Here is a 7,594-nt window from a genome sequence, read left to right as displayed (position 1 = left end):
GGGGAGCCGGGCTCTGGGTCTGGGTTTTGCAGGAGACCCACAGAATTAATGTGACATGCTTAGCTGGCTGCAGTGTTCCCCTCTTTGGATTCTCTGATGTCTAATATGGGGTGGTTCAGCCTTACCTCGGTGCTTTGGGGGTCTCCACTGAATGCTGCTGAATTTCCTAGGGACTGTAGGAAGGAGACCTGTTGAAATCCCCTTATTCCTCCTTCCAGACACAGAGCATCTCCAGGAGATGTTTCCTCTTGTCCTATGGTAAGTGCCTAAGAAAACCCAGGGGACTCATCAGTGTCCTTCCATTGGAATTGGGGGTGGGGGTGGGGGGGGGTAGCTTTTAAGTCTCTAAACTTAGAGAGATGGATCCCACTGCTAAAGCACTTGATTTTATCCTTCTCTGAATGATTTACAATTGAAATTGGAAGATTCCCATGGAGAAACATGACTTTGATTTTATTTTATTTTTTTCCCCTTGCAGGAGCCCGAACTTCCCAAATCTGTTTTACGGCAGCACTGGGATGCTGCTGGGAAGAGATGTGCTGTGGCTCCTCTTTCGGAAGGGCTCGAAGGCAAGGCTGAGTCACTTGCGTGCACAGACAGAGCTGCAGATAGGGCCCTGGACAGTAACGAAACACATCTGTCCTTTGCGGCCACATCCCAAATGTGATTCACATACTCTGGCTCTGCGCTTTCAACCCGAGACACTGTGTTCAGGCAAGGTCACTGCAGCTCCTTGGCCAGCCAGGGAGGTGCATAGTGGTGTCTTGGCTGAATTATTTTCACCAGGCTTTCACCCAAGCACTGATTTTTCACTGCTGGCTCCCCAAAGGGCATGGAGCTCAGCTGCAAGCAGTCTTTGCTATGGGCTCAGCCTAACTTGCCCCTCCGAAAGCAAAGCGGGACGTGCAGCTCTGTAAAGGCTGGATAAGCTGGAAAATCCCAGTCCTTTCCTGCCAGCAAGCTTGCTTTCTCTCCCAGCAGATCCCTCTGGAGCTGGTTGAGTACGATGCTCGAGGATGCTTTCTCGGTGGAGAGGATGCAGTGCTAACGGGGGCCGAGCCCACGATGCTTTTCCCCTCTCTCCCCGCAACCAGCAGCACAGCCGGTGCAGCAAATCTCTGCGCCGTGTGCCGGGAATTGGCTGTGCCAAGGATCAGCCCAGAGAGCGTGGGTCCTGCCGGAGCTCGTTTGTGGGTCCGCAGGAACCGCCAAGCATAAGGACGGTGCTGGATGGCTGCTGAGCATCGGCAATGCGCGTCCTCTTGGGCAAAGCAGAGCATCGGCTTTGGCACCGCTGCTCCCGGTGCTGTTTCTAACAGCGCTCTGAAAGCTGTGGCAGGTTTATTCCAGCCCTGGGGCTTTTCTATGCCTTGTGGCTTCCTCCAAGCTCAGGGGAGGAGGATGCATGCGGAGGCTGGCTTGGGGGGGGAAGCGGGCTGTGGAGACCCCGCCAGCCAGAAATCCCAGCCCTGATCCTGGGAAGCTCTTGCAAAGGCCTAAAGCCTTGCATGTGTCCGGCTGGGATTGTGAGTGGAGGCTGAAGGGTGATTTTCCTCTTATAAATAGGGTGGAGGCATGTGTTTTTTTCCCTGCAGCACGCTATGTTTATCTGGCAGCGCACCATGCGGGTGGCCGATCTGCTCAGTTACATCCCCAAGCTTGTGTTTTATGAGCCGTTTCTGCAGTTCCCCGACGAAACGGGACTTTTTCGGCTGCAACCACAGGACAGAAACCCTGGGGGACCAGCGGGGACATGGGGCCTCTTGTGTCACCTCTGCACAAGGTCACCTTCTCCAGCCTTTAGCTATCAGCCAGAGATACACACCTCCCTCCTCCTCCGTGGGGACCAGGCATTCAGGGTGTGAGAAGCCCTACAAAGAAGAAATCCAGGGATGTGGCACAAAAAAAAAAAAAAAAAAAAAAAAAAAAAAAGATTGAGGTCCCCACGGGATTACTGTGGGGCTGGCAGCCAGCAAAGCCGCTTCCTCGCCAAAGGGAGGCAAAATTGAGCAGTTTTCCTTGGCTGGCCTCGATGTGTGTGCCGCTTCCAGGCAGGATGCTTTGACAGGACAGGGGACAGGAGGGACTGGCAGGGCCACCACTCACTGCCTGCAGGTTCCTGGCTTTTCTGTCACTCAGACAGTGCTGGAAATGGGTCTGAAGTGACCTTTCCCCATTGCAGCCCCATGGGGTGGTTGCTTTTGCCTGCGGGTTTTGGCATTCAGCCCCTCTTGGTCCCTGCAGGGGCTCGCTGGTCCCTGCGGAGGGGGATGCTTGGAGAGGAGCCAGTCCCCAAAGCAGACGAGGACAAGGATGCTCGAACATGCTTATCTGGGTGGCCAAGTTTCCCAAGATGGCACTGTGGTGTTTTTTTTTATAAACCTTCACTGCCAGCAGAAGGAGGGGGGGGGGGGAAAAAAAAAAAAGCTCCTGAATAACATGTGTCTGGTGCAACTGCGCAGGGCAAATATTTGACGTGCTGAATAAATGAGCAGGAGGGAGACGTCAGGCTCTTGCACCAGGGAGCTCTGACTCATGTTCCCACAGCAAGCAGCACTTCAGACACCTTCCCTGCAGGCAGCTGCCAAATGTCCCTGTCCCCGGAGCGCCGCACGCAGCCAGGGATCCTTGCACCGCTCTGGGGGTGCGATTAATACCCCAGGGTGGGCTGGGGAAGCCTCATGGGTGATGGAGAGGCAGCGGCAAGGGGGGGGGTGGTGTCTGGGAGGAGGCTCCTGGGTTGCACTTGCTGGTTTAGCCCCCACCTCCCCTTTATTTCTTAGAGATGCTGAGCTCTGATCCAGTCGTCTCCCAGCCTTATTCACACTTAAGATGCTCTTATTGAACAAACAACCCGGAGATGCCGCAGCCGCCTCGCTGTCTGCATGGTGGGCTTCACCTCCCAGCTCTGACTCAGGTTTCGGGTGAAAATATTGGACAATTCCCTCCTTCCCAATATGCAGTTTAACACGGTACTAAAGCAGCAGCGTTTTTCTGGCCAGTTACTCGCAGTCGCTGGGGTGGAAAGCTCGTTCGTGCAGCAAGAGCGAGCATTTAAGCAGAGGACTGTGGTTTTTCTGCCCGTCTGACTGCAGCTGCAGGGAGAAAAGCAGAAGATCTCGGCCGAGCTCCTGTTTCCCATCAGGGCAGTGTTTGTGCACCGCGGCGGGGTGGGGGGGACAACCTGCAATTCAATCTCCAGCACGAAAACCTCCGCTTTGGGTACAATACTGCCTGTGTCCTACTGCAGACGAGCCATCCCGACCGGCTGCGGCAGGGACAGGCTGTCCCAGCCTCGTGCTCTTGCTGGTGGCACTGCCTGCCCGGAGGGACAGCTTGTGCCTCCGAGGACAGAAAGTATTTTGCGATGTGCTTTGGTTTTGCAGCGTGTGTGTGTGTGACTGTGAAATGTTCTCCCCCGCTGACTGCATCCTGAGGTTTGTGGATATGAAAGTCCACATGTCTCTTTCTTCTTTTTAATTGCTATAATTTGTCCGGCTCTTACCCATGGTCAGGAGCAAGGCTTGGCTTTGAGCTCCCTCGGTGGATTTATTTTGGTTTCGACGCTGTGCAAAAAAAAAAAAAAAAAAAATACACCCCGCCTTGTGTTGTGCCCTGTACGTGCATCCCGCGCACGGGTAATTTTGCTCGCTGGAGTAATTTCCTTGCCCCCAGTGGGACTTCTCTTGTGAATAAAGCTATGTGGGATCAGAGTCTAAAAACCACAGCCTGGGAAATTTATGCAGAGGAGGGAAGGAGGGAGATTGTTCCTAGCAGGCGAACAGCGGGGCTGATTGCTGTTCTCATTGCAGGCGGAGGGCTGGGCTGGTGCTAATTAGCAGGCGGCTGGATGGAGGGCAGAGTGCGATAGCTCACAAATTGCCTCGGAGCAGAGGTTGATGCCTCCTGCCCTGGACACCGGGGTGGTGGGTGCCCGGGGGAGCTGGTGCTGGGCTGGCAGCGCTTCCCTGCACCGGTGCCAGGTGTGGGATGCTCGGTCAGGGCTTGAGCTTGGCTCCTGCCCTGGTCTTCCAGCATCCTGGAGCCTGGGATGCTTTTTCCTCTCTTGGGCAGGAAGGGGAGCCTGGCTGTCCTGTTGTTACTGGTCTCACTGGCAGCAAGTTGGGGCATCTCCATTTGCACTGTGTCTGGTGTGGAGGGAGGGGGTGAAAACGAGGGCTTGAGCAAAAGGTGCAAGATCAGAAAAGGGAATAGTTGAGGAAATCACCTCTCTCTGCTTGGAAGAGTCTGAAATCTGAAGTATCCAGGACAGGGAAAAGTAAAGGCTGCTGGTTTTGCCTGGGGCATGCAAAGCACCAGGAAAGCACCAGGCACAGCCTAGGCTGAGCCCTGACCTGAGCCGAGGGTACAAAGCAGCACGGACTGAGCTGCGGTGGGACACATCTCCCGCTCCTGCTCCCGCAGCCATAAACGATGTCGTCTCCCCCATCCCGGTGGGACTTCCCAGGAGCTTCTCCCACGTCCGGGTTCATCCTGCACCCTCCATGGCAGCACCCATCCCTGGGGACCCCGCAGCTCCCTGGCACAGGGGAGCAGCACGATCCCCCTCCAGAATCCACGAGCACTCGCTGCCTCTGTGTCCCCACGCAGGGCCCGGCAGCATCCCCGGGGGGCCACCCTGCCAGCATTGCCGCCCCAGGTGGCCTTGTTTTGCTCGGCAAAGGCGGATGGGAGCCACCATCTTCCGAGCGAAGAGCATTTTTAATCTCCTGCTCCCGCTCCGTGCAATTAACTTGATTCCCTCCCCTCATTTCCTGCAGAGGTTTAATTAAAATGCATTGTTCGCCTCGCCAATTATTTGCTCTGTCCCCCGGATAACCTCTGTGCGGCGGCTGGGTTGTGGGGGCTTTTTTTTTTTTTTTTTTTTTCCCCTTTCTCTTTTTTTTTCTTTTTTTTCTTTCCCCTTGTTGTTATTGAGGTTTCTCTCTGCTCCCCCCTCGGCAGCTCCTGCAGCATTTACCTGCCTGGGAAAGTGGGACGGGGGAAGTATGCGAAGCCCGGCAGCCCTGCACGTACACGAGCAAGCAGGGGGCCGCAGCATCCCCACGGTGTCGGAGAGAAGGGAGGCACATGGAGCTCCGTGCCCCCGAGCAGCTGAAACAACAAGACCTTGTTGACTTGCCTTTGAGTTCCCCAGCACTCGGCAGCTGCTGCTCCAGCAGGTGATAATTGAAACCGGGAGCAAACCTGGATGGCGTCAGGGGTTGAGATGTAGTTCAGAATTCATCCCCCTACCCCCCCACCACCACCTCTAAGCTGCCGTTACCGGGGCTTTGCAGGGGACCCTGGGGGCAGACGGGTGGGTGACGCTCAGCTCCGTTCCCTAAGGAAAGGGGTGGTGGGTCCGGGAGCCGAGCGGCTGCAGCACCTCAAGGTCATACCTCGAGGAGCGATTTCGGAGAAGGGGTGTTCAGCACTTTCTAAAAATAACCCTGTCGCAGGACCGAAATAACAAGCTGCTCTCCACCAGCGCTGGGCTTGAACCTTGGCCAAGGCAGCTGCTGCCGGGGCCGCCGGCGGTCCCTCGGTGTGCCGCGCAGCTGGCTTCGGCCGAGGGGGGGAACCCACCGGTGGTCCCCCCCCACCGGCAAAGGCTGGGGAAAGGCCAGCGAGGGGGCGAGCATCGGATGCCGGATGGCTTCGAGAGATGCTGATGGGCAGCCCTAAAATGAAATTTGGCACCCTGGAGGAAGGGCAGGGGTCTGCTCTTCCAAAGGTCCTTTGGGAAGCGGGGGTTGATTCCCCCTGAGGAGGTTGATTCCCGAGGAGCTGGGCTTTGGGAGTGGGGCACGGCTACGTGGTTCCCCCTTTCCAAACGGATCCGGTACGGAGAGCAGGACCCGTGACTTGCCTGGATCTGTTGGAAGACGCCGACCTGGCGGGGTGTCTGTGGGTTGTTAGCATCATCTCCTCCTGCAAGGTCTCGCTAACGCGTCCCCAAAAGCTCCTCTGCTCCTTTTCCCCTCTCACCTTTTGCAGATCCTGCTCCAGTTCTTGGCTTTCCTTGCGGGGGGGGGCTCTGGAAAATGTCGTCTTCGTGGTGGTCCCATGAACTGGGATTTACTGGCTCATTGATTTCAAGGTATGGGTCTGGGCTTGGGGTGTGTTTCAGCAGGCTCTGTGCAGCTCCAGGCTGCAAACTCTGTCGCCATGTCCCCCCACCAAAGGCTCCCTGGTCTGGCAGCCTGGGGGCATATTTGGGGTTGTTTCACGTGTGAAATCCCAGAGGATGGCACGTGCCGTGTCCCGGTCTGGGACGAGGTGCTGGGAAGTCCGACCCTAACTACGGGGTGGCATCCTCTTTGGCGAGGATGCGTTCTTCCCCGCTGCCGTCCACTAAGGCGATGGCTGGCTCCATCCCGGGATGCCTGGTCGCAGGCAGGGCTGGGGCTGAGCATCGGGCAGCGTTGGGCCCCATGGGAGCTGGCAGAGGAGGCAGTTTTGCACCTCTGGAGCAGCTGCAGAGGAGCCCAGGCTGTTTGTGCTGCAGCTCCAGGGCGAGCTGGCTCCAAGCCCCTGGCTCCCACACCTCCCCGGCTCTTCCCTGGGAGCAGGAGGGGATGGAGAAAGGCAAAGGATGAACCCAAATCTGCCCCCGCCATGAAGAACATCAGTGTCGTCCCCCCCCAGCCTGGCTCCAGCTGGGTATCACGGTGGTGCTGCCCTCCCTTGCGGTGATGGGCAAAACCTCTGCCTTTTTTGATTTCAGGCTCAGGACCTGCTGCATGTCACAATCACCCAGCTGACAGCCTCCATCTTCCCAATGGACTGGGAGAAGCCCGGATGATGCGGGTGGGTAATCCCATCGGCTCCTGGGTGCTTTGGGAGACCCCCCAGCACGCTAATGCCATGCTCCTGTAAAGACATGCGCCAGGCGCAGGAGCCGTTTCCCCGTGGAGAACAGGATTGCACCCTCTGCTCAAGGTCATATGGCGGCTGCCGGAGCTAATTACTGCTCAGAGACAAGTCTCGGCCCCGGGGTAGTTCTGGGAAATCAGCGCCGGTTCGGTGCTTCATCCTGAGACCGATAGGTTAACTTCAGCTTCGCGCTCTGCCGACGGCCAGCACGGTGCTTGAGGATGGAGCAAATTGAACTCAGCGTTGCGTTTCCCCTGTGGGAGACCTTCCTCCAGCAGCGCCGGGAGAACCATCCTGAGCATCAGCCAGCGGGGCCAAATCCGGACTCGCTGGAGACTCGACCCGCTGCCGCAGCGGCTGGCGGTCCTGCTGCTCCTGGAGGTGATGGGGAGCTGCGGCTGTTGTGGTTATTCAATAAATAGCTCCTGTGGCCAGCTGGAAGGTTTTTCTTTGCGCTTGCAATTGCCTCCTGCAGAGCGTCGTGCTCCCATGCTGTGCTCGCCGTGCGGCGCTGAGCTCTGGCGTGAAAGCTGGATGCAAATTTGGTGCAGGTGAGCCCTGGTCCAGGGGTTGGGGATGCACATCAGGGAGGATGGGAGGGAGAAACTGGGAATAAACCCGCCGTGGTGCCAGGCTGGTGGGGAGAGCGGGCTCGGCGAGGATGCTGAGCGGTGAGATGCCGGAGGGAGGAAGGCCAGGCTGTGTTTTCATGCTC

Source organism: Accipiter gentilis, chromosome 7, assembly GCF_929443795.1.
Source record: "Accipiter gentilis chromosome 7, bAccGen1.1, whole genome shotgun sequence".
Taxonomy (NCBI): domain Eukaryota; kingdom Metazoa; phylum Chordata; class Aves; order Accipitriformes; family Accipitridae; genus Astur; species Astur gentilis.
This window is presented reverse-complemented; position numbering follows the sequence as displayed.